We start from the raw sequence: 26,615 nt of genomic DNA on the forward strand, positions 1-26,615 counted from the left end.
AATCACTCTTTCCGTGAATAGGGTATTTTGAACTGAAAAAGATGGCGTAACGTACCAGACAACAACATACACGTGAAGAATCCTAGATTTGAATGGAGTGAAATTAATAGCTGAAATGAGGAAGCACTTAAGAACAAATGATTATTTATAAATAAAGCTGTAATTAACATTTATCCTTAAATAAAATATCGCAAATTTTACTTCCCTTGTTACTTCACAACCCAGAGCTCTGCAGGGACACACCAGCTACAAGGGACTAACCACGGCAGTGAATAATTCATGTGGAATATAGAGCCATAGATAAAAACAGAAGAGCAGTTGATTGGTTTTTTTCCAAGACATTGTTAATGTTACATTACATTTTATTGAACCAACCTCAAAAAATAACAGAGCCTGAACATTATTATCCCCGTTATTACCTTTCCTTTCCAAGTGCCATATCTTGTTCTCTCTTGAGTTGATACATTCTGATTACTTTTGCTTACTTTAGAGATTTGCTTTTTCTTGTGAAAAATGCTTGACTAGAACCTCTCATATTCGAATTTCTTCAAGTTATAACCACTTGCTATCAAACTTAAACAATCTCCCTTATCTTATTGGAATCCATTCGTTCATTTCCAACCTACACCTTCCATTTAATATATGGAAGTGTTCTTTAGTGCCCTTTCTCTCTACCTACAAAGGACAAATGTATCTTTCATTAGTCACAGTCATGGTGACACCCCCACATCACCCAGGGAATCAGGACAGCTGACAAAATGTCTGTGCAAATACAGCTACAGAAGAATTGAGTGTGACCGGAAAGATTCTGTGGGTCTGGTTCACCTTGGATTAAGCTAGGGAACTGGTTTCCAGGACCTTGAAAACAGCTGTGATAGAGCAGACAGTCCATTTAGTGAGAGTCACAGATGTGGGGCCTGGTTTGGGCTAGTTGCCTCTTTTCATTTCCAGAAATGCTTCAACAGCCAATATCGCCCTGCGTTTCCTATCAGGCTTATTATTGTCTGTTGGAACCCTGTCATGCACCCCAGTGTATGAATCCAGCAATGCACCAAGTGTTTCTTTCATCTGGGTTTTTGTTTTATGGTTTTGTTTTTGTTTTTGAGGGTTTTTTTTTTTTTTGACGTTTTGTTTTGTTTCATTTTTGGCTATTGTTCAGGGAAACTAAAATCAGAGCTCCTTATGTTCAGCCTTAAGCTGCTATGCTTTTCTTCCCTATCTTCGTTTTAAAAAAATTTTTTTTTAAACCAAAAACCCAACATATTCCAAAAGACGAGTTTATGTTTTGAAATGGTTTCTCAAACCACAGAATATACAAATTGGAGTCGAATGTATCTTTGTCAGTTGTAGAAACTGCTTTGGTTCAACAGGGAAAACTTGGGGTGGGCTTTGGACAAGGAAAGTCATGTCAGGTCCAGTCCCTCCCACTTTGTGCTCCTTCTCTCCCTAACCTTTCATCATGAGGTGCTAATAAATTAATAAACAAATAAAGCAAGCAAACATCTTAGTCCATTCAAGCTGCTGTCGTAAAAATACTGTAGACTGGATGGCTTAAACATCACACGTTTATTTCTCATCATTCCGGAGGCTGAGAAGTCCAAGATCAAGGAGCCTACGGACTTGGTGTCTGGTGAGAGCCCACTTCCTGGTTCACTGAATGATCATCTTTTCACTGTGTCTTCACAGTGGCACAAGGGACAAAAGTTCTCGGAGGTCTCTTTGATGAAGATGTTAATCCTACTCATGACCTAATCACCTGCCAAAGACCCTGCCTCCTGATACCATCACACGGGGGGTTAGGATTCCAACACAGGAATTGAGGGGTGGGGGTGCAGGACACAAGCATTCTGTCCATAACCCAACAGGTAACCAGAGTTGCTAGGGTCTTATTTCATAGACTGTTGAATAGCAGCCAGCTGTGTCCTAGGAGGGTTCCTGATGCCAAACTCAATGTCCATTTTAACAGGAAAGCAGTTTACGTCTTAGATTCCCTGCCCTCCCCCCTTAAGTACAGAAATTTCAGGATTCCAAATAGTCTCAGAAGGGAATCCTGCTTGTTCCTATTTCACTACTTTGCAACTCTGGAACTAAATGGACCCTCTTAAAGCTGATGCAATTAATGACAGTTTCTGAAGCTGGTGGGCAGAGAACACGGAGGCACACCAAAGGTATACAAAGTTGTAGCTGAGGCTTGGACAGCCTGGAGTGGCTTCCTCTGCCTGATGCTGCTATTTCTGCTGGTGCTTAAGTGGGGTCCCAAGTGATGGGCTGAGGCTGGGCTCTGCTAATACACCATCTGCCCAGGCTACAGTGGTTTTTGTAGGTTCCATGGAGGGAGATTCCAATCTCTTAGTGCTTAGCTCAGCCAAGAAACTCCATACCAACTTTCCTGGGCTTCCTACTCCGGCTCCTTAGATTTCCCTCCCTGGCCTTTTCCCCATGTCAGGAGTTTTGTCCCAGATGCTGGTGCCAGGAACTTCATGGACCCCAAAAAACCAGACCTCTTACTTGTCCCCCCTTAGAAGTAGAGCCTCTTTCTACTTTCAGATTCCAGCCTAGGTTCAGATCCTATCATCAAATGAGTGAAAAGGGAGGAAAAACTGAAACAATTGTTATTACAGGGTTAGGTACAAGGCAGTCATTGACTTTTATGCATAATGCTTTTTTGAAAAGGCGAGTAGCAAGCCAAATGTGAGAATTTTGAAAGACTTCCTGGGATCCATTTCCTGTGTGCTAAAAATGCATTTAATAATATATTCATATATACTAGTGGTGAAAGTCGTTGCTGCTAATGGTAAGGAAATGGGGGGGCAAAGTCAGAAAACAGTTGTTTTTCATAAGACAACACACAGAACATTATGACTCTTTAAAATATGACCATTTATAGATTTCAAAATATAAAAACAAAAAAATTTAAGAATAAATACTACTTTGAGATCAAACAAAAAAAGCTTTGCAGAGAAGAAGTAAACCACATACAGACTCAGAAAAAGAAGGGCTTCAGAATTATCAGCAACAACACTAGAAGCCAGAGGCGATGGAGAAATGCTTTCTAGTTTTTGAGGGAACTAGTTTCCAAATTAGAAATCTGCTCTCAATCAAACTCATATGTCTTGCTGTAGAATCAAGATACCTTTAGGCATACAAGGTACATTGGCGAGGTTAAGCTAATACAGCAGAAGTTACTCTAGACAGTTGCTATAGTTAAATGTTTGTGTCTCCTCCACCCCCAAATTTGTATGTTGAAATTCTAACCCTCAACGGATGGTACTAGAAGGGGGTGCCTTTGGGAGCGCCGAGGTCATGAGGTGGAGCCCTCATGAATGAGACTGACGCCTTTCTAAAAGAGACCCAAGAAAGTTCCCTTGTCCCTTGTACCATGTAAGACCAGCCGTAAGAGGACACTCACCAGAACCTGGCCATGCTGGAGCCCCAATCTTGGACTTCCAGCCTCAAGAACTGCGAGAGATCAATGTCTGTTGGCTTTAAGAGTGTGGTTTTCTGTGATAGCAGCCCAAACTAAGACACCAAATTAAGCCAAAAAGGCTAGTTATGAGGTAGAGAGAGCTCAGAGACTGGGAGAAGATGGACCACACTTCCAGGACTGACACCCCAGCACAGACCTGCCCGCCGAGGGAGTCAGTGCCTCGGACAGAAGCCACTAAATCAGGACGCAGCTGTCACAGGTGCCAGTTCCAACCTCTGCCTCTGCCCTCATCAGGAGGCTGCAAAATCAGATGCCTCAGTCCCACTCTGGACTCCAGACACCTGCTGGGCTGCCACACCCAGCTATGCACCTGCCAAGTAGAAGTCTTGGCCTTGATGTTCTCCCAAGTCATACAGCTCTGGATCCAGATTCTGACTCCAGCACAGGTGCAGCTGACTGGCAGAATCAAAACCACATGCCTGTAAGCTAACAACTGGAAAGTGACCTAAAACATGTTCTTTGTCAAGAATACAGAATTTTGGGGCACCTAGGTGGCTCAGTTGGTTAAGTGTCTGCCTTCGGCTCGGGTCTTGATCTAAAGGTCCTGGGATCAAGCCCCATGTCAGGCTCTCTACTCGGCGGGGAGCCTGCTTCTCCCTCTCCCTTTTCCTGCTGTTCCCTCTGCTTGTGCGCTCTCTCTGTCAAATAAATAAATAAAATCTTAAAAAAAAAAAAAGAATATAGAATTTATAATGCGGGAAACTCTTAAAACAATGGGAAAGGGGTGTTCAAAAATGTGGGACAGCCGAAATGGCAAATGACCACTGCACACACACTTAATACTTCTGCCTCTTACAGACTCTCCTAGGAAGCAACCAGGAGATACTACTGGTGTTTCAGCACCAAACAAGGGAATGAATCCAGAAAAAGAGAGAGAGAAAATCAGGAAACAGGAGATCTAACACAAGGAGGCAGGCAAAAGAAGTTCCCAAGATGATGATGAAGGCCAAGTCCAGTGTGAGCAGGAAGATAAAGTCTGCACAGAGGGATGGGAATGGGGAAAGGGAAGAATCTGCTAGATTACCTGATGCTTTCAACTCTTATCGAAGTATCCACAGAATTAGATAGGCACAGAGAACACTGAACAATGGGGGTAGGGGCGGGGAGGAGGGCAGGGAAGGCACGCATTTACCCTAAGAAAATAAAAAGATATTTAAGAAAGGATATATGATCTTAGTGTGCTACATGTCTCAGGCATGAACAGGACCTGCACAGGCATGATAGTGTAAACCTTCCTTACTGATGATGGAAGGAGGACTTACCTGTATCCAGCGGCCGGGGTACGAAGGGGGAGGATGCAGTGGAAGGGAGAACACAGTGGGGTATAAGCCCTAACTCGTCATCTTCTACTTTAGGAAGCCAAACATGGTATCTAACATTTAAAAACCAAGAAAGAGTAATATATGCACGTCACTGAGAATGTGTAAATAAATACCACAAGAAAGTGGTTTTTCAAAATTTTTTACTATTATTTTAAGAAAGTTTTTTTCTTTAGAGTCGAAAATTTTTGCCTTGAGGGCACAGAATATTGGGAGTAGGAAAAGGTGAAGATTGCTATTTTCCATCATAAGCCTGACAGCATTATTTCACTTCTGAAGTCATGTATATACATACATACATATGTATGTATACACACTTATACATATATGCTCAGACATATTAATTAAAAATTTTAAATTAAATGTAGGGAAAAACAACTCTTGTGGTTCAGTTGTAGCCTTCCTCTTAAGATTCATGTGTCTGCTGTCTCAGATTCTCTCCTCTTTCTGTGGCACACCTGCTCATTCTATAAACCATTCTCTCCTCCTGTCAAGATGACAAACTACATTAGCCACTGGCTCCTTCCTGAAAATCAACCCTAGAGAAACTACAGAAGCCACAGGGAAACTTGAATTTGAGGAACTAACAACAAAGAATAAAATAAAATAAAACACTATGAAAAGCCCCTGGGAAGACTGCAGACTCGGGAAATGGATGGGGGGCAGGAACAGGGCAGGGGGTTGGGGGAGAACGGCTTCAGCCTGGGGGAAGGCAGCCAGAGGAGGGCAACTTTCTGTTCTGCTCTTGCTTCTCCCTACATGGACAAACACAGTGTGTCGAATGCCACGGAAACTGGCAGCAACAGCTGAGGCTGCAGAGGTCAGCAGGGTACAAGGAGGGCAGCCCAAAAGCCCTGTGGGAGTAAGCAGGGATGAAAATAGGGAATGTGTACTGCCCAGCTACCCTTGGGTATTCACCACTGGACCCCTCCCACACTAAATCCCTGGGACAAGGAGAGCAAATCTATCTGGTATGTTTCTAGAGTCCAGAGGCTGTTTCCCATTTAAATGGGAAATACACATTAGAAAAGTTATTTCTGGATGGCGGGCAAATGGGAACGATCACCAACAGCTCTGGGGCCCCTGAGGCTCTCTTCCCTGGCTCTAATTCACCTACAGGTACATCAGTTAGAGTCTGGGCTGTAGCCATTTCCCAGCCCATAACCATGTTTAGCAACTGAGAGTCAAAGGGAGGAGAGGTTCTTGGGACCAAAAAAACACACACACGAAAACAAAACGAAACAAAAAACAGAAATCCATGTAAGGACTACAACTACTATATAAGAAAGACATTCAGATGGTCTATTAGACCATCTGAATCAGAATTATGAGAGGAGATGGACTGAGAAATTAAAGTAATGATGATAAATATATTAAGAAGTTAAGGTCTGGGGCGCCTGGGTGGCACAGCGGTTAAGCGTCTGCCTTCGGCTCAGGGTGTGATCCCGGCGTTATGGGATCGAGCCCCACATCAGGCTCCTCTGCTATAAGCCCCACTCCCCCTGCTTGTGTTCCCTCTCTCGCTGGCTGTCTCTATCTCTGTCGAATAAATAAATAAAATCTTAAAAAAAAAAAAAAAAGACATAAAGCAAGATGGTGATGAATAAATCAGTGATGAATAAATCAATGAGTTGAAAGATCAGATGGACAGGGGCACCTGGTTCAGTAGGTTAAGTGTCCGACTCTTGATTTCGGCTCAGGTCATGATTTCAGGGTGGTGAGAGAGAGCCCCGCATCGGGCTCCGCGCTTAAGATTCTCTCTCCATCTCCCTCTGCCCCTCCCCCCACACACGCACATGCACACACACTCTCTCTCTCAAATGAATAAACAAATCTTAAAAAAGAAAAGAAAAGAAAGAAAGATCAGATGGACAAGCTCTCCTAGAGGTCAGCAGAAAAGGGTAAAGAGAGAAAATACAGAAGAAAGCTAGCAGATGTGGACAGTGGGAGCAAGAGTGCTAACCCCTATGAGCAGTGGCTTTGTGTCCACTTGGCTAGGCTGAATCCAGTTTCCCCAGACTCCACTTCCCATGCATTTCCATTGAGGTGGGCCATAGGCCAGGTCCCTGTGAAAAGTGTGAAGGGCACTCTCACTAACCTGCTAGCTCACCTCCTTGGTGCAAAGCAGCCGTGGAATCTCCTCCAACCTCTGCAACTCGCATAGATCCTCACTAAAGCTTCACTGACTCCCAGACCAGGTGTGTGTTTGGCAATCGTGATAAAAGGCTCTGGTTTCTGTAAGAAACATACAATCAACGTTAGATGCAACAAGAAGTAACAGGAGTTTCCATCTGTGAGCTCATGAGTTCCAGCATGTCTTGCCACCTTTACTTCCATCTTCTGTTCTCAATCTCCTGATCTACAGTGTGAAAGCTCCAGCACTGGACACAAAGGCCACACCCTTGCAGAGACTGTTTGGTAAGTGTTCACACTTCATAAGGTCAAATCCCTGCAATACATGTATTCCCGTTTCCCACTCCTAGCGTACTGATGTCATCTCAAATTTTCGTTCTAGCTTGTTTTGGATATATTTGTAAACCCATCCTTTTTCTCACTTTGGTCCTTAATAAAAACATAAACGTTGCCAAGCAAGTGTATCACCTTTCCCATATTTCTTGAATTTTAAGTGCTGCTTGCAATAACTGTTTTCAGTATAACATCCTTCTCAGTCTTATCCGGAAAAATATATATACATATATATATTTATATATTTGTGTATATATATATTTATATATTTGTGTATATATATATATATTTAAGCCATCACATTGGAAAGACAATTTGGCTAAATATAAAACTCAAGGTTCAAATTTATTTTCCTTTAATATTTAAAAAGTATTTTTCCATTTGTCATCTTGTGCCCACTGTTCAACCTGATTCTTATTCTCATTAATGATCTCTTCATATTCTCTGGAAGCTTTTAGAATTCTTTCCTTATCTTTGATGTTCTTAAGTTTTATTCTGATGGTTCTTGGTTTGGGGTTTTCCTTATCTCTTTTTAATTTGTCCTCTCTTTCTGTATTTGGGTACAACAGAGTTCAATTTGAGAAGCAGAACCATTACAACATGGGTGTGTGTATGTACAAGAACAGTTATATATATATACACGCACACACACAAGTTCACTAAATTACTTGTCTAGTTAGGAGAAATATACAGATGTTGATAAGTTTAAGAAATTAATAAGAACAGGGGCGTCTGAGTGGCTTAATTAAAAAATTAAGCATCTGCCTTTGGCTTAGGTCATGATCTCAGGGTCCTGGGATCAAGCCCATATCGGGCTCCCTAATCAGCAGGGAATCTGCTTCTCCCTCTGCCTCTGCCCCTCCCCCTGCTTGTGCGCATGTGTGCGCTCTCTCTCTCAAATAAATGAATAAAATCTTTAGGAAAAAAAAAGAAATTAATAAGAACAAGTAAACACGAGTAGAGATCTGAAAGGCAACCACACTCGAACAAAAACAGAATAGTTTTTTGACTCAACAGAAAACAACAAGAAAATGCAGTAATTGAAAATAAGAGATATGGTAGGAGAAGTAATTTCTAATACAAAAGCAATCACAAAAAATGTAAATGGAGTTAACTCACAAGTAAAACAAGTACTCTACTAATAGTATTAAGAAATAAAAACAGGGGCGCCTAGGTGGCTCAGTCAGTTAACCATCAGCCTTCAGCTCAGGGTATGATCCCAGGGTCCTGGGATGGAGCCCCACATCTGGCTCCCTGCTCAGCGGGAAGTCTGCTTCTCTTTCTCCCTCTGCCGCTCCCCCTGCTCATGCTCTCTCTCTCTATCAAAATAAATTAATAAAAATCTTAAAAAAAAAGAAAAACAAAATCCAAAAATATATTGTCTATGAGAAACATTCATAAAACCCAAAGACACACAAAAAAACAGCAAAGATAGTAGCTGACAAAAAAAGAAGTTGAGATAAAAGGTAAACAAAACAATAAAGTGAGAAGATATAATCATCACAAATATATATGGACCTAATAATAGGTTACAGTAACTGACAGCATACAGAGAGAAACATAAAAATAATTGTAATTTTTAACACCCAATTATCAGAAATGCATTAAGAAAACAAAAATTAAGTAGATTTTTATCTAAATAGTATAATCGGTAGGCTTATACTATTAATTATATTGTTCAGATCTCTGATAGGTATGTTCTGATGGTATGCTGTGTATAACATGTATCTTTTGATATATACATGCCATAATAGTTCATGCAACAAATAGCAAATAAACATTTTTAGAAACATACACATATTAACATGAATGTATCATGTCTACAGGAAAACTCAATAAACTCACCAGGAACAATGTCTTGTATATTATATCTTCCAAACGTAATGAAATAATATTAGAAATAAATAACAGAATTTCTTTATATGTCTCATATTTTGAAAATACCACATTACTAGATAACTCATAGGTTAAAAATGAAATTATACTCAAAATGAAGAAATATCTAGGGACGCCTGTGTGGCTCAGTCAGTTAATTGTCTGACTCTTGGTTTTGGCTCAGGTCATGATCTCAGGGTTATGAGCAATTAATCCATGAAATAATATGGAGGTATCTTAAATGCATATTACTAAGTGGAAAAGGCCAATCCCAAGTCAGTCTCTGCACTCAGCAAAGAGTCTGCTTGAGACTCTCTCTTTCTGTCCCTCTCCCATGCGTGCTCGCTCTGTCAAACAAAAAAATAAATCTAAAAAAAAAAGAGGAAATATCTAGAATTAAATGAACATGAAAACACAAAATGTATGGGGAATAATTAAAGAAATATTTAGAAAAGCATATATACATTTAAATATGTTTATCAGGAAACAATAAAAGTTGAAAAGAAATATGCTCAGCATCCACCTCAAGAAGAGATTTTAAAAAAGTACATCAAAAGAAACTCAAAGAAGAAAAAAGAATATAAGAAAGGATACAATAAGAAACAATATAATAATTTCTTTAAGTGGAGGAGAAAATAAGACTAAAAGTTCTGTTTTTGAAAAGTTAACCAAGATAAATCTGTTAAGACTGATAGGAGGGACGCCCGGTGGCTCAGTCAGTTAAGCATCTGCCTTCAGCTCTGCCATGATCTCAGAGTCCTGGGATCCAGCCCCACATCTGGGTTCCTGCTTAGTGGGGAGTCTGCTTGTCCCTCTCCCTCTGCCCCTCCCCCATGCTTGTGAGCTGTCTCTATCTCTGAAGTAAATAAATAAAATTCTTAAAAAAAAAAAAAAAAAAAAGCCTGGGACACCTGAGTGGCTCACTCAGTTAAGCATCTGCCTTTGGCTCAGGTCATGATCCCAGGGTCCTGGGATCAAGCCACACATTGGGCTCCTTGCTCAGCCGGGAACCTGCTTCTCCCCTGCCTGCCACTCTCTCTCTTTATCTCTGACAAATAAAGAAATAAAATATTTTTAAAAAATAATAAAAATAAAAATAATTTTTTAAAAGACTGATAGGAAAATAGAGGAGATAAAAAAATTAAGTAAAACATGGTCAAATAATGAAGAGGAGGAAATAATTACAGATTTTAAAAGCAAGCATAGATAAAAGGCATACATTCCCAGAATATACACAAAATGCCAAACTGGCACAGAAAGAAAAAGGTAATTCAAAATAGATTCAGAAGGATTAAAGAAATTGAACTGGTAGTTAAAACTTCATCCCAAAGATCTCTAGACCTGGATGCTTTTTAAATGGACTCTATTAAAGTTTTAAAAACACAATTCTCATGTTACATAAGGTGTTCCAAAAAAATGCAAAAAGAAAGAATAAGTCTCAGTTCATTTTATGAAACTAATATAATCCAACTTCCCTTAAGGCTTCTGGATTTTAAGCCATAATTCAGAAAGTGTTCCTCACTCCCAGGTTATAGAGCAGTTTATCCACATCTTTCCTGGTACTTGTATGGTTTCATTTCATTTTTACATTTATGTCTCTGATCCATTTGGAATTTATTCTGGTACATACTGTAAATAATGACTCCAATTTTCTCTATTCCCATATGGCTACATGCAGTGGTGTGCTGGAGTTGGCTCATGCCAGCTCGTAAGAGAGGATTGTTAAATTTTCAGGAATCTTGTGAGCTGATTGCTAAACACAGCCATTATTACAAAATAGAGAAAATCTATTAAGTCTAATCTAAAAGAAAATCTAAATGGCTTTGGGTTTGGTGATGACTTTATAGATATGACACCAAAGGCATGCTCTATGAAAGAACTAATTGGTAAGCTGGACTTCATTAAAATTAAAAACTTCTGCTTTGCAAAAGACATTGTCAAGAGAATGAGAAGATGAATCACAGACCAGGAGAAAGTATTTGCAAAAGACACAACTAATAAAGGACTGTTATCCAAAATACAAAAAGAACTATTAAAACTCAACAGTAAGAAAATTAAAAACCTGATTTATAAGAGGGATAAAAGACCTAAATAGACACCTTACCAAAGAAGATATACAGTCAGCAAATGAGCATATGAAAGGATGCTCCACGTTGTATATCATTAGAGAAATGTAAAATAAAACAATAATGAAATACCACTAACACCTATTGGAATAGCTAAAATCCACAAACTGACACCACCAAATGCTGGTGAGGATGTGGAGGAATAGGAACTCACATGCATTGGTGGTGGAATGCAAAATTGAACAGCTACGTCAGAAGACAGTTTGGTGGTTTGTCACAAAACTAAACATACTCTTACCATGTAATCCAACAATGGCCCTCCTTGGTATTTATTCAAATGACTTGAAAATTTATATAAGAACCTGCCCCCCTAGGTATTTATAGTAGCTTTATTGGTAACTACCATAACCAAGATGCCTTTCAGTAGGCAAATAGGTAAACTGTGGAACATCAGTGCTAAAAAGAAGCAAGCAATTAATCCATGAAATAATATGGAGGTATCTTAAATGCATATTACTAAGTGGAAAAGGCCAATCCGAAAAGGCTACACACTGTACAATTCTAAGTATATGACATTCTGGGAAAGGCAAAGTAAGAGACGGTAAAAAAATAAATAAATAAAAATAAACAGTGGTTGCCAGAGGTTACAGAGGAGGAAGAATGAATCAGACGGGAGCACAGAAGATTCTGAGCACAGTGAAACTGTTCTGTATGATACTGTAATAGTGGATATATGTCATCATGTATTTGTCAAAACCCATAGAACGTACAACACCAAGAGTGAACCCTAATGTACACTTGCACTTTGTGTGGTTATTATGTGTCATTGTAGCTCCATCGATTGTAACAAGTGTACCACTCTTGTGCAGGATACTGATAGTGGAGGAGGCTGGTGGGGGACAGGATTATATAAGGGAACGCTCTTTACTTTCCCCTCAATTTTACCAGGAACCTAAAACTGCTCTAAATGCTCAAAAATCAGTTGCATTTCTATACACGAATAAAGAGACTGAAGAAAGAGAAATTAGGGAATCCATCCCATTTACAATAGCACCAAAAACCATACGTTACCTTGGAATTCACTTAACCAGAGACGTAAAGGATCTATATTCTAGAAACTATAAATCACTCTTGAAAGACATTGAGGAAGACACAAAAAGATGGAAAAATATTCCATGCTCATGGATCGGAAGAATTAACATAGTTAAAATGTCCATGCTACCCAGAGCAATCTACACTTTCAATGCTATCCCGATCAAAACACCGATGACATTTTTCAAGGAACTGGAACAAATAGTCCTTAAATTTGTGTGGAACCGGAAAAGGCCCCGAATCGCCAAGGAACTGTTGAAAAGGAAAAACAAAGCTGGGGGCATCACAATGCCAGATTTCGAGCTGTACTACAAAGCTGTGATCACAAAGACAGCATGGTACTGGCACAGAAACAGACACACAGACCAATGGAACAGAATAGAGAACCCAGAAATGGACCCTCGGCTCTTTGGGCAACTAATCTTTGATAAAGCAGGAAAAAACATCCTTGTGCTGTAATTTCTGATTTCTCACTCCCATGCTCATTACAATTTGATATGAACTATACAAATGGGAGAACAGAGGAAGGGTCTCTTACAGAAGGGGAGAGAGAGCATTGCAGAGAGAAAGGACAGCATGTGCAGACGTGTGGTGGTATACAGGACACATTCGGAGAACCGCATTCAGACCACTTAGAACTCTTGTTTGCAGTTTAGAGAAAGAGAGGCTCTAGGGGATGAATCTGCAGAGGGAGACAGGGTCGGATCAGTTCACAAAGGATTGTAGGTGAGGCTAAGGAGTTTGAATTCGGACCAGAGGCAAATATGGAGTCACTGAAGAATGTTAAGCAAGGCAGGGAGTGACTTGATTGGATTTGTGTCTAGAACCATCACAGTCTGTGGAGTGTGGAGAAAAAGGAGGGCAGGAAAGGGGGAGCCAGTTAGAAGGATGCTGCAGTGGTTCATACTAGAGCATTCACGAATTTAACAAAAGACCAGAATAGCCTGACTCTCTTCGTGGATTTGGTACACAGTTGCAAATTGACAGGGCTAGACAAAATGGTTTCCACAAGTCCCTCCCAGCTTTATGATTTTCAAATCCACTTATTTTATATTTAATCAAAGAAGGGAGTGATGAGGCATAAGCTAGAGAAATTTGCAAATTTGTGATCAATATGCAGAACTCACATTCAGCAGACAGAAGGCATTAAAGGCTATACATGTCGCTGATTGCCTAGATAATTCTCTGTGATCAAGCACACTTTACAATTAATGATAATTTTTTTTTATTCAGGTGAGATCTGCTGTTTTTAAAAGTTTTCGTGTTTGAAATTTTATGGGAAAACTCTGTTGAGTTTAATGCTGAATATTCTAAATAGTAGCAGAAATATTTTAACATCACTAGAGTCACTTCTGCATCTCCCATCACAAATAAGATTGGATTTGATAGAAAAATCTAGGGCATTGCCATGACAATTACCAGGCTTAATCTTAGTTCCACTTAGGCTTTATATAACTCCAATCAGACAAAAAGCAGAGGGCTGTAAGGGGCATGGATGGTGCTCACCTCTGCCTCTTGATTTTAGAGCGTCCTGACTCCAACAGTAACACAACAGGACATTAAGCCACTGGTTCTCAACCCCAGCTGCATGCTGGATCACCTGAGGATCTTTTACAAATTGCTGATGCCTAGGCCCTATCCCTAGAGCTTCCGATTTAATTGGTCTGGAGTGAGAATGTCTCAAAAATCTTCCCAGGTGATTTTAATGTGCAACCAGGGTTAAGAAACACTGCACTAGGTAATTATCACAGCAATTCTCAAGGTGCCGCCCAGGGACGCCTAGAAGTTGGCAATGCCTTCCAAGCGGCTGTCTGTCTGGATTTTTGTGTGTTTGGATTCTTTCACAGTTTGGCAAAAATAATAGAATTATCACATTAAAAATGAATTGGTTGTATCGTTGGTATCCCATCTAAAGGGCATGAGTGTGTTCATAGATCCTGTTTGATAATTCTATAGAAGTGTTTTTAATGGAGTAAGGGGGAGTAGGGGAGAAGAGAAGAGGAGAGGAAATGCAGAGATCCCACATAAGAGTGTGAGAACCTCTGGGTTTAGGAAGAAGGTGGGTACAGTGCAAGCAAACAGCAGTTGTGCAGGACACCATCTGCTTCCTTCATGCCTTTGGGGCATTTTGAGCTCTATCATAATTATAGACTTCTGTATTATAACACGGAATTCCCAGATTTTTTTTAAGGATCATGGATCATAACTGCCAAGTGACCTATCAGGAGGTCTCTCCCTCTCTTTTTTAATCTCTTTTTAAATAAGAAGTCTAAAATCAATAGAAGACTTTCACTGCATCTTTTAAATACCACAAGTAGGTCTTAGGATCATCCAGCATCTTGTTTCTGTAGCTGGACAATTCTTAGATCTTATTCATCTGGCTGGAAGGGTTTCTGCTGGGTTTGTTGGGGTTTTTTCCCCAGAGACATAGACCATCCAGAATTTTTCTGATATTCTTGCTTTTAACTGTCGTGGCTGAATCAAAGCAGCTAAACATGATACAAATTCAATGTCATTTCCTTCAAGACTTAACTCATCTTTCTGGGCTTAAAATACTGAACAAGCAATTCCTGGCCTCATCCAAACACAACAAACGTATTTTTCACCCCCCGAAACTACAGATTTCAACAAGAGACCCGTTCTACCGAATAATGATGCTGATGGAGAAGTGAAAATACACACACCTTACCTTGTAATGGAAGCCCAGAATCTCATCCTTGATCACCTCTATACATGACTACAGACAGTCCAAACTGTACCCAGTTCCTTTCTTTCTCCCCACTGCTATGGAATAAATGTTTGTGTCCCTCCTGGATTCATCTATTGAAACCTAATCCCCAGTGTTATGGTATTTGGAGATGCAGCCTTTGGGAGGTGACTGGGTCATGATGGTGGCGCTCTCAGAGATGGGATTAGTGACCTTGTAGAACAGACCCTGGAGGGTCAGCTCCCTTGCCCCTCTGCCATGAGAGGACACAGTGAGACAGCCATCTGTGAAACGGGAAGCAGGTCTTCCCTGGACACTGAACCTGTTAGAGCGTTGATCTTGGACTCCCAGCCTCTAGGACTGTGAGAAACACATTTCTGTTGTTTACAAACCACTTCATCTATGGAATTCTGTTATAGCAGCCTGCACTGACTGACATCATTTGTCAACCTGGGGCTTCTTCTTTTTCCTCCCAAGGAGACTGAACTCTATATTGATTAAAATGATTAAAAGCTCTGGGACTCTTCACAATAACTATGTGTCCCTTCAGAGTGATGTTGACCTTTTCTGGCTTATCACAAGTCTGGTTGCTTAGGATGGCCTTCGTTCTCAGAGTAGATGTGGCAAACAGCTCAAAGTCTCTTGATATTCAAACGGGCAGGGGTCTTACTTACGGTATCCTTTTCTATCATTGCAAAAAAATCATTACATAGAAATACAATTATTTATCAGTTTCCTGGAACTGTCATAACGATGTTCCAAAAACTAGATGACTTAGAAACAACAGAAGTTTTTGTCTCATAGTTCTGGAAGCCAGAACTCTGAAATCAAGGTGTCAGCAAGGCCATGCGCCCCCTGAAACCTGTAGGGGGAATCCTTCCTTAACTCTCCCTAGCTTCTTCTGGGCTTGCCACCAGTCTTCGGTATTCCTTGGCTTGCAGATGTAGAACTTCATTGTTACTTGGTGTCTTCACTGCATGTCCCTGTCTTCACACGGCCATCTCCTTGTAAGGACACCAGTCATGTTGGACTAGAGCCCACCCTACTCTTCACTAATTGTATCTTCAATGACCCTTTTTCCAAATAAGCTCACATTCTGAGGTATGAGGGGTTAGAACTTAATATAGCTTTTGAGGGGACACAATGCAATCCATACCAATGCCCAACTACATTATTTAGGGTTTTTTTTTAATGTATGAAATCTAAATTTTTAAAGAAATTCATTGCATGCCAAAATAATTTTTGATGAAACCATTCCACTTCTGGTGCTCTTCGCAAGAGGCCCAAAGGTGAGCTGAATCTCCAAGACAAAAAGAGAAATCCTTGACTAAAAGAATACAGCTTTGAGATGATTCCTCTATAATTTATCTTCTATTTAATTAAAGCAAAAGAGAAAACAGGAGGAAACATCTCTGCTGGTTACTGTCTACAAATTTTAGTTGGGAATTTATCTTAAACTTTGAGTCACATTGGAGAGGAGAATGTTTTTAAGGAATACACAAAGTTCCCATCTTTATTAGCGTGAAACATGAGAATCTAAAAAGACTGAGGGGAAAAACCACCCCAATTTTTTAAAGGGTTTTGTTTTGTTTTGTTTTTTCCTGTTTGTGGTACTTACGACAACTTGAATCAGAAAGACCTTGATGATATAAAATGTTATTCCTCAAGGTTTTTTACTGGTAAAATGACCCACATTTTTTCTATGCTATTGAATGAAAGTCTATCCTTCATTCTATTGAACTAAACAGAATATCTCTATCAAGGATCTAATGTCATGAAACCAAAGAGAAAGAAGTTTAGAATTTTTAAACTTACAGTAAAAATACTTAAGATTAAAGATTTTGATATGGATAGGTAGGCAAATATCAAAACTCCAAATAGTATTTTACTTTCCTGCTACTGCTGTAAAAGTATAAAGCACTACACAAACAAAATGCGAAGATACAGAGGACGGTAGTCCTCACTTCAAAGAACACTAAGGATTTTCCTGAGTATGGGGTTAGAATGTCCTCATCCACACCACCCTGGCCCTAGGTGAATGTGGTCATGTTCATGCCTTCCAGTGACAGGTTGTGACAGTAATCCAACTCAGACTGTTGTAAGAAAAGAAAAAAAAAATGTTTGTAACTAATTAAACATGGCTAAAGTGGCTCAACAATGTCACCAGAATTCAGCTCTCTCAAACCTTCTTTTCCCTCTGCTTACGTTTGTACTGGCTTGACTCTCCACGTGGAGCCACCTGGCAGGCTTTCACCTTCTAGCTTCAAGTCCAACAGAAAGGAAACACATTTCGGGAGCTCCAAGGGGGATCCATGCAACCGGAGTATGTGTCTGTGTTGAACTGTGGCCAAGGAGATGGGCATCCTGAGGACAGCACCCACTCTGGAAGTTAGATCAGCATTACCCGAACTCCAAAGACTGAGTGGGGGAGAGATCATGCCCTGCGCAAAATCAGGAGCTGTTACTAGGGGCTCTGAGTCTGGGTGGGCAAAAATAACCAATGTTCATTTCAAATAAGGATAAAGAATACAGAAGACAAAGAGGTCTACTTGAAAAAATGAACTGGACCCTAGGTCTCCCTTTCCAAAGCTGTGATATGCACATACGATTAAATGTTAACCTTTTCTGTGGTCCATCAGAAGTAGTGTGTCAAATAAGAAGTACTCTAATGATAGAATGTGAATGAACCTCAGAAACATTTCACTAAATAAAAGAAGCCAGACACAAAAGGCCACATATGATTCCATTTATATGAATATGCAGAAATAGTACATCCATAGAGACCAAAAGCAGACTGGTGGCTGTCAGGGATCAGGGACAAGAGGAGAATGGGGAGTGACCACTTTGGGGGTGGTGAAAATAATTTAGAACTTGATACTGGTAGTGGTTCTACAACATCATGGATGTACTCAAAGCCACTGAATTGTACACTTTGAAACAGTTAATTTTATGGTCTGTGAATTTCTCTTCAATTTTTTTTAATGGGGATGGGGAGGACTCTAGTCACAGTGCAAGCCTTAAACTGGGTAGAAACCCTGATCTTCCCTCTCTTTCTATCTCTATTTATGATCACCTGCTTAAGTGCCCATGGAGGTTCACAGACCTCTTTACTTTTTTGCCTAGCAAGCATTCATTCTGCGCTCAAGAAAGTGGCCTTCCTTTGCTTGCTTCTCTGACAAAGCCAACCACCCAGAAGCTTCCTAACCATAAAGTTTTAGGTGGTTTTAAAGAACTTGGCCTTTGATCACTCACTCCCCCTTCACTCTCCCTGCCTCCAGCAAATGGGGAGCTGGTAAGCTCTGGCTTAGGACATAACCTATTCCCTCATTTTCTGCCTTCTACCAATGTGCAACTGTTCTCAGGGCTTAAGAGTTTAGCTACCACTGCATTGATAAAGTCCAGTTTCACATTTTGTAAATTCTGGGAGAGTCTCCAAAGATACAGGCCCCACAACAATCTGCCCAGAAATGTTTCCAGAAGAGAGTCCAGTCATTTGAAGGACAGCTCTGGTGGGTTTTGCTAAAGGTCTTTTTTCTGCCACGTGTCATGTCAAATCTTCGGCCTGAAGTTTCTAAACTCTGCACAGTTACCAGAAAATTGGTTGGAAACCACGAGGCGAGGAGTGAAGCAGTTTTAGGAATAGTGTGTGAATTTTTATCTGGATCCTGCCTATGAAACTTCAACGGCTCAAACAAAGACTAAAGTAATTGTTTAAGACATATTTTAGGGAGAAAAATAAATTGGTATAGTGGGCTTGAATCTCAGTGAATAAATTCTGGGGTGCCAGAAATAAAACTATTCTTCTGTGGCAAAACTTAATTTCTATTTAGAAGGCCTAATGCCCCCAGACAGCAGGAAGTTCCCTGATCAGTTGGAGACCCCTAAGCCTTGCCCTTGGGTTGTGTCTAAGTTCCAGGAGGTCAAAGTCATGTCAAGTTTTGGGAAGGGAGGCATCTGGTCCTTGGCTGCAGGATGGCTAGGACATCCCTTGATCCCATCCATCCGACTCCGTCTCCATCTCCAACTTCCCTGCCACACATGTGGGCATAACCATCATTTTGTGATTCCTTGCTCCATTAGGACGTGGAAAGCCACAGGAACCTACAGAGCTGTCTATACCCTCCAGGCCTGGACTCTGTGCAGACAGTCCCACTCTGTGGTCTTTCAAGCTCAGGACTCTGTCTTAGAGTTACAGGGCCTTCGTGGTCTCAAATTGCTCCCTTTCTTTCCAGGGTTTTACCACCTCCTCAGCATTCTGCTAGGGAAGCAGGGTGCACAGTCTTTCCCCCTGGTATTGGACAAACTCTTGACAACTCGCCTCACATCAACTTCCACCTCTCCTCACCATCCTGTAGTGCACGCACACAGGTGCACACACGTGCGCACGCACACACACACCTTGCTAAGGAGCATCTCCTAGTGGGGAGCCCAGAAATGCCTAGAGGCTTGAACGGGAGAAAGGGCAAGGAAGAGAATGGGAGGATTTCAGTGTATGTTTCTATTTTATAAAATAAAATATACTCATTTTATTTTATTGCTTTGAAGATTGCAGACTAGAATAACATAATTTAACATACCCCCCCCCGCCAAAAGAAATAGTGGACAAAATCCCAGACAGAAGAATGCATATAAATTCAATACATTTACCCAGATACTTTCCTGGTTATTTATTTATTATTTATTTATTTAAGAGAGTTGGGGGGAGGGGCTGAGGGAAAGGGTGAGAGAAACCCAAGCAGACTTCAAGCTGAGCACAGAACCCCCACACAGGGCTCGATCCCAGGATTCCAAGATCAAGACCCAAGCCAAAACCAAGAATCCAATGCTCAACCAACTTTGCCACCCAGGTGCCCCTATCCTGACTGTTTTCTATCACCCAAGATGGAGCACTGACTTCCTCTGCATAAGCTTCTTTGTTTGGGAGACCAACCCTAGCACAGGATCCATCACCACCTAGGATACCTGCTTATTACACACTCAAACCTCAACATGGTTGTAAAGGGGAGTGCGCCCTACCTTAGAAAATGCTAAAATTAATGGCTTATGCCTCTTAAATATCTGTAGGACAAATTTAACACACATCTCAATTTAAGGAGAAGAATTTGGTTCAATGAGCATTTCTGCCCACACAGATGCTATGGCATTCAGTTCTCTGTCTCATAATTTTGATAATTGCCATGTACTGTTATTAAATGTGTGTGTTTGTGTATTGGCTGGGGGCGGGGGGAGGAACAGTGTTTCCTCCCCAACTGGATATTAAGCTCCCAGATGGTGTTTTGGGTTTTTTTTAAAACACGTTTGGCTGTTCATTAACAGGCCGGGGAAACTGAACATCTCCTCTCCCCAGCACAGTGGAAGCAGGAATAGTTTGTTTCAATCAATGGGCGTTTTTAACAATGACAGCAGGAATTCACAACTATTGCATACCTTCCTTTTCGGCTGAACCAAACCCACTGTACTAGGATGTTTAGTCCTCCTCCATGCAGAGAACTTTGCTCTAGCAGCAGCTTTGGTCAATGGAGACTTTATTCAGTCACTGCCTACATACAGTTTATACCTGGGACGTCCCATCCTTTTGCTTAGGCACCTGAGTGCCGTGGTTCTGCCTGCACGAGCACTGAGAGCTCCATGGTTTTACACTCCATTTTTTTATCCTATTATTTTATTCTGTGTGCACAACATGATGCTCTGTTTATGGAAGATGCCTCAAGAAATGCTTGCTAAAGAGGATGGATGAATGAAAATCATACACTATTAAGGCTAAAAGGATCTTGAAAATTTATCTAGCCTTTTCTGAAACCTTCAGGCAGGCCATGCGCTCAAGCCAATTCAAATAAATGAGAACTTACTCAATTTTTTTAAACCTCCAGCAAAAATTTCTAAATCCATTTTCGTAAAATAGTATTAATACATGGCATTGAACAACTCTATCTAAAACTTCCCCACCACATTGAACGTGAATGTGACAGAGAGAACACACACCAGACTGAGGACCAGGAGGTGTGCCCTGGAGTCCACAGGGCTTGACCTTGGCAGAATCACTGACCCTCCAGGGAGTTTTCATGCTTCATCTGTAAAATTACAGGGGTTGATCAGAGGACCTCTAAGCTCACTTACACTCAAATTCTCTTAATCCTTTTCATTTATGTGCCAGGATAGGAAGAGTAAGGCTCTTTTCATATGGTATGTATTTTTCCCCTGCTTTGTTTGCCTCTTTAAAGGGAGAGAACACAAATGTTTTCTCTTACTCTCCTGGGAGGACCTGAAGATTAGCAGCCCCTCCTGCCATAATGTTTGATCACCCTTCATAGGAATTATTTTATAAAATTTGTAAGATTTCCTATAGGGAAATAGGGAAAATAGAAAGATAAATCAGTCTTGCCTCTGTATGGTTGATCAAAATACTTTTTTGATAGCTGGGATACACAAAAGATGACTTCCCACATGGACACCATCAATGTTTTGTAGGTTTGTGCTATAGGTTTCTGAGTGAGAGTACAGGAATGCTGATAGATCTTATGTTGTGCGATTCCCACCGAAAAAGAAAAAGACTATATATGTGATGTTTTTGCAATTGCACATACTTCATTAAAAAAATATTCCTGGGGCGCCTGGGTAGCTCAGTCGGTTAAGCACTGGACTCTTGATTTCGGTTCAGGTCATGATCTCAGGGTCATGGGATCGAGCCCACATGGAACTTGGCACTGGCATGGAGCCTGTTTAAGATTCTCTCTGTCCCTTTCTCTCAGCCCCTTCCCCAATTAAAAAAAAAAAAAAAAATATATATATATATATATATATATATATATATATATATATAAAAACATATAGGCGAGAACTTGCATTTTAACTAGGCATTGATGAGAACAAAACCCTCTACTCAAAATTTTACACATCAGATATATCCAAACGAACAGAAAGCAGGATCTTAAAGAGATATCTGTGCACCCATGTTCACAGCATCATTGTTCACAAGAGCCAAAAGGTGGAAGCAACCCAAGTGTCCACAAAAAGATGAACGGATAAACAAAATGTGGTAAATCTATACAATGGAATATTACTCAGCATTAAAAATGAGTGGAGGGTGCCTGGGTGGCTCAGTTGGTTAAGCATCTGACTCTTGATTTCAGCTCAGGTCATGATCTCAGGGTCGAGAGACTGAGACCCACTTTGGTCTCCACGCTCAGCAGGGAGCCTGCTTGAGATTTTCTCTCTCCCCCTCTCCCTCTGCCCCTACCCCCTTCCCCTGGTGCAATCTCTCTCTCTCTCTCTCTCTCTCTCTCTCAAATAAATAAATACATCCTTTTCTTTTCTTTTTTTTTTTTAGTTATATGGATGAACCTTAAAGACATTATACTTAGTAGGTTAGTCACAAAAGAAAAAATATTGTATGATTCGCACATATGAGGTATCTAGAGACAGAAAGTAGAATGGCGGTTGCTGGGGGGATGGTGGAAGAAGGGAATGGGGAGTTACTGTTTAATGGCTCCAGAGTTTAGGGTTTGCAGGATGAAAAGAGCTTTGTGGATGCATGGTAACGGTTGCACAACAATGTAAATGCGCTTAATGCCATTGAACTGTACACGTCTAAAGATTAACACGGTAAATCATGTCATGTCTATTTTGCCACAATTTAAAAAATAAAACAAAAAGTTACACAAATGATCAAAAGAATTTTCTGTAGTAGCTTCTGGTTCTGTACGTTCCAAACATGGTTCTGCTCTGCTGCTCAAATACTTCCGGTATTGAAAACTGCAAGACAATTTGATGTCACTCTGTGACCTCTGGCTCCACACCTTCAGGTCATGATGCCACAGTGGACAGCAGGAGTATTCCTGGAAGCCATTCCTATATCAGACTGCTAGGAATCACTTAACTACACAGGGCAGTGACTGTGGCAGTAATGGGGATTACTATGTCCCACTAAATGCAAATGAAAGGCACCCTTAGCTCAATTTCCTCTTATTTGGATTCCAGAGATACCCCAGTTATTCCACCACCATTCAACAAAAGGGGAAACGTTACATAGGGGAAGTCAAACTGAAAAGAAATGGTGATCTGAACTAATTGCGATTAAAATGTATTACTTTTGCAAACTTTAGAAACAGAGAAGAATACGTGAACATGTGTCTAGCACACCTCCTGAGACCTTGGAAGAAGTCCATGCAGATGAGGGCCCTTAAGGGTAAGCATCACTGGCTTCTCGGTAAATTCACCCCTGAACTCACATTTCACAGCAAATCCTTTCTAGATCAGTATCTTTGCCACTTGTTTTGTTCTCACTTGATATGTGAACTGCCAGGTCAAACTTCTTTGCACAATAATCCTCTCAGATAGACATTCTATATCACTTTTTATATTCTCTCCAAATATGTCTAGTCTTTTTAACTTGACTTTGCAGCCGTTGTTTTTCAAAATATTTTATCATGCTTACACCTGCATGATCTACCACAGACTGTGAACAACTTGAAAACTAAGAATATTTCTATCATGAGACTCAGTGGAATACTACAGAAAACCACACATCTGATTAATGTATTTGGACAAGGTAACATGTGTATGTGTGTGTGTGTGCATGTGTATAGGGCTGGGGGGACTCTCCTCTGAAAGCTTACCAAGTGTCCATACCCACCTTTGGGTGTGGGGTCCAGAAATGGACACAGAACTCTGCCCAAGGTTCTAAACTTTTGTTTTATTTTATTTTGTTTGTGTGTGTTTACTACAAAAAGTACCTACATCTGCATCAGTTAGACACTGAGGTCAACTGTGAATAGGAGAGACCTGAAAAAAGTGTGGTGTAAGATTTCTTTCTTCCTTTTGTAATAGGAAATCCAAAGGTAAGCAGTCCAGACCTGCTTTGAGAACTCCCTATTGTCACCAAAAGCTGAGGCTGCCTTCAGTTCTCTGTTCTGATAGTGCTGTTCCTTATCCTCGTACTTTAAGATGGTTGCTAGTGCACCAGCCCTTTGGAGGCCGTCATATCTGCATTCCTAGCAGAAAGAAGGATAAATGAGGTGGGAAGGCAAAAAACATGCCTCTTCGAGGCCTGCCCCTTTTCTAAGGAGTGTTCTTGATAGTCACGCCACGTGACTTCTGCCTGTATTCATTGGCAGCCCTTGCGGTAAGAAGTGAGATGGGGGGAAATTTGGAAATGTGGTCTTTCTCTGGATACATGTTTACCCACAATGAATACTGGGGCCCAGACACCACAAAGTAGGAGGGAAATGGGGTAAATTACCACCACCTCTGCCTTGAAACCTCAGGCTGCCCTGGTCCCAAGCAAAAAGAGAATTCTGGGCTTCCCCTTGCCTTGCCTCTCCCCCCTCACCCCCTACGTAGGAACACACATGCTCCTACTTCAGAGAAAAAAAAAAACCCAGAAACTTTTCATCATCAAGAATGATGAAAAATTTTAAATTTCCCAAGAATGTGTGTTTTAACCAGGAACAAAGCCTTGAATTAGAGAAATAAAGCCATCTTCATACATATTCTGGTATCAATAAGTGAGATATAGATACCTGAGTTTGGGAAAGAATGATTGGGTTTGGATTCCCCTGTCTCTGAAAATCAAATCATATAAGACAATGTCCTAATTGCTCTTTTTTTTTTCTTAATTAATCTCTACACCCAATGTGGGGGCTTGAACTCACAACCCTGAAATCAAGAGTCACAGGCTCTGCCAACTGAGCCAGCCAGACATCCTTGCTTTCTTATTTTAATGTTCCTATTTTAAGTTCAGTGCATTTCTGCGCACAAATGGTAAATGCGTTACCCACCATGAATCCTAATGCTGTTTTTTTTGTTATTTGCCCATAGCTCATCATTCCCCTGATTATAACTAGGTAGCATATATTTTTTTTCTTCCTTAAATGGGTGAAAGTCTTTTTAACACTAGTACTAATTGGGCTTTAGTGCTGTGGTGTTTATTGGATGTTTACTATTCACAGCCGTCGAGGAGGCATGGAGGAGAAGTGCTTTTCATTTCGCGTCGTGGTTACTGGATAACAGGCCTGCTTCAACACACACTTATGTGGTACGTGAGAGACAGGAGGAGACTTCTTATTCCACCAAGTCTGTCAAGTGGGCATTAAGCAGAAAATGAAGTTGAGTTTCTTATGCCGCAATAAAACATATGCTTTAAAAAGGAATACAATTGCCTTTGAGTTACTGTGGCTTTATTTTGAGTACTGTGGGGTCTTCAGGCAAATATTTCTGCAAACGGCTCTCAGAAAGGATGGTAATAACTGACATTTGTAGAGCATGATCTGGTTTATAAAGCATTTTCACATTTATTGTCCGTGCCAACTTTGCTCTGCTCTCAGCTGCTGGCAAATGGGATCTCGGTTTCACAGCTTCGAGATGGCTTCTGGGAGATAACTTTTGATCTCCTTTGCCTCTAGAATGGATACCGGTGGTTTTAATAACGGCCTCTATCACAGGTTTCCAAAAGCAAAAGCAAACTGACCATTTCCTGATTTTTTTCTACCCCAAAATAATGCTATTCCCACTGAAGCAAACAGCTCCCTGCCAGGCAAGTCCATGAGGAAGCAAGGATTACAGAAAGAGAGGGATGTCAGAGGTGAGGATATTCCTTTCCACCTCCTGTTACTCTTTCCCTGTTCTCATTCTATGCTAACTGACTCAGGACCACTGTAGGCCAACATACACGCTTACGTGTCTTTGAGCCATCAATAAATCAATCACTGAACCTCAGAGTTGACAGAAAACATAAAAGATCTGAAAACCACCAGCCAGACCTGTAATCTTCACATGGGAAATGGACAGATTTCATCTTCTAGAAGGAGCAACAGGATCTCGAGTTGGTGTTCCCAAGGAAGACAGACAGGGCCACAGACAAAAGGACCTTTTTTCATCCCACCTTCTGAATATTTACCCTTTCTGGCTATAAACATGCTCAAGCATCTCTAAACTTTAAAAAAAAGAAAAATACTGAAGTATCTTCCATCTTAAAAAAATAATAATAATAAAGTTCCCTTAGATTCTAGTGACTGGAGCCAATCACTGCCCAATACCTTTTAACCTTTTCTCTTCCAAAAATCTCCCTACCATGCCCACAGTCATCACTACTCCCTCGCCTCTCATCCAATCCTTGACCTCCTGAAATCTGCTCATTCCCACCACCACCCTCATCTGCATCTCCAATTACTTCCCATTGACAAACCCAGGGCGCATTTTGTGGTCTTTTTATTGTGAGACCACAGCATTTAGCATGTTCACGTGGTTTCCTCTTTTTGCTGCTATGACACTGGACTCTCCTGTCCTCAGACCTCCCCATGGTTCCAGCACCTTCCCAAGCTCCCCTCCCAGGTTCCCATCCTTGGTTCCTGCGTATCTTTCTCTCCACACCACCCAGGGTTAGTGCATTCACTCCCTCGCTCTCAATGACTACCTCCGTACAGATGCTTCTTTTTTTTTTTTTTTAAAGATTTTATTTATTTATCCGACAGAGATAGAGACAGCCAGCGAGAGAGGGAACACAAGCAGGGGGAGTGGGAGAGGAAGAAGCAAGCTCATAGTGGAGGAGCCCGATGTGGGGCTCGATCCCAGAACGCCGAGATCACGCCCTGAGCCAAAGGCAGACG

The 26,615-nt window shown here is 40.9% G+C and overlaps 1 protein-coding gene across 3 annotated transcripts in view; it reads right to left on the minus strand.

Moving 5' to 3' along the window:
- MEGF10 (multiple EGF like domains 10) overlaps positions 1 to 26,615 on the minus strand; it is a 341,217-nt gene that overhangs the window by 242,448 nt on the left and 72,154 nt on the right. For 2 of the 3 annotated variants that reach the window (XM_045794814.2, XM_045794812.2), the window contains exon 4: positions 6,905 to 7,041. The gene's annotated coding sequence lies outside the window, so the exon portion shown is untranslated. The remainder of the gene's footprint in view (positions 1 to 6,904; positions 7,042 to 26,615) is intronic. The other variant, XM_087862339.1, reaches the window with a different exon arrangement.

This window comes from Ursus americanus, chromosome 5 (assembly GCF_024610735.1).
Source record: "Ursus americanus isolate L20-20 chromosome 5, mUrsAme1.1.p, whole genome shotgun sequence".
Lineage (NCBI taxonomy): Eukaryota > Metazoa > Chordata > Mammalia > Carnivora > Ursidae > Ursus > Ursus americanus.